Consider the following 1,075-nt stretch of genomic DNA (forward strand, 5'->3'; position numbering starts at 1 on the left):
ATCGGTATTGCGCCCCGTTTCCAGTTCAGTATTGCCAACCTTGGACATATGAAATCCTATCTGACTAATTTTCTTCTATTTTTTGGTTTGGGTCAGCATCTTCAGTCGATTTTTATACTCCTCGTCAATGGCTTCTCGTAATATTTTCCTTAGAACTGGATCACCTTGAACAACGAAATTCAAGTAGCTCACAGTTCTCACCGTTACTGGCATGAGTGCAGAAGCTGGGTCATAAGATATATCTAATATAAAGGTTTCCTTGTTGGCCCGTCCTTTGGCTGACTCTGGTTGACTCGTCCTTGACCAAACTTCAACAGGAAGATCTGAAAACAAATGTATTTGTTTCACTTATTGAATCCATTTGTTTTAATTACTGAAAAAATAATATTAAGAATATTTAACCTTTAATTTTATTTCGAATGTAAAATATTTTTTTGAATAATTTTATTTTATATGTTATCACAATCTATTATTATTATATCTTTTTTGACAGGATTTCTTCCAATCATATAAAGGTTTCCTCGTTGACCCGTCCTACTGAAAAAATAATATTAAGAATATTTAACCTTTAATTTTATTTCGAATGTAAAATATTTTTTGAATAATTTTATTTTATATGTTATTACAATCTATAAGAATTTACTTCGAATGTAAAATATTTTTTTTGAATAATTTTATTTTATATGTAATTACAATCTATAAGGATTATATCTTTATGACTGGATATCTTCCCATCATATAAAGGTTTACTTGTTGACCCGTCCTTTGGCTGAACTCCTTGACTCGTCCTTGACCAAACTTCAACAGGAAGATCTAAAAACAAATGTATTTGTTTCACTTATTGAATCCATTTGTTTTAATTACCGAAAAAATAATATTAAGAATATTTAACCTTTAATTTTATTTCGAATATATTTTTTTTTAAATTTTATTTTATATGTTATTACAATCTATAAGGATTAAATCTTTTTTAACTGGATTTCTTCCCATCATATAAAGGTTTCCTTGTTGACCCGTCCTTTGGCTGAACTTGTTGACTCGTCCTTGACCATACTTCAACAGGAAGATCTAAAAA

Source organism: Sitophilus oryzae, unplaced genomic scaffold (assembly GCF_002938485.1).
Source record: "Sitophilus oryzae breed Bouriz unplaced genomic scaffold, Soryzae_2.0 scaffold_130_pilon_pilon, whole genome shotgun sequence".
In the NCBI taxonomy this organism is placed as follows: Eukaryota; Metazoa; Arthropoda; class Insecta; order Coleoptera; family Curculionidae; genus Sitophilus; species Sitophilus oryzae.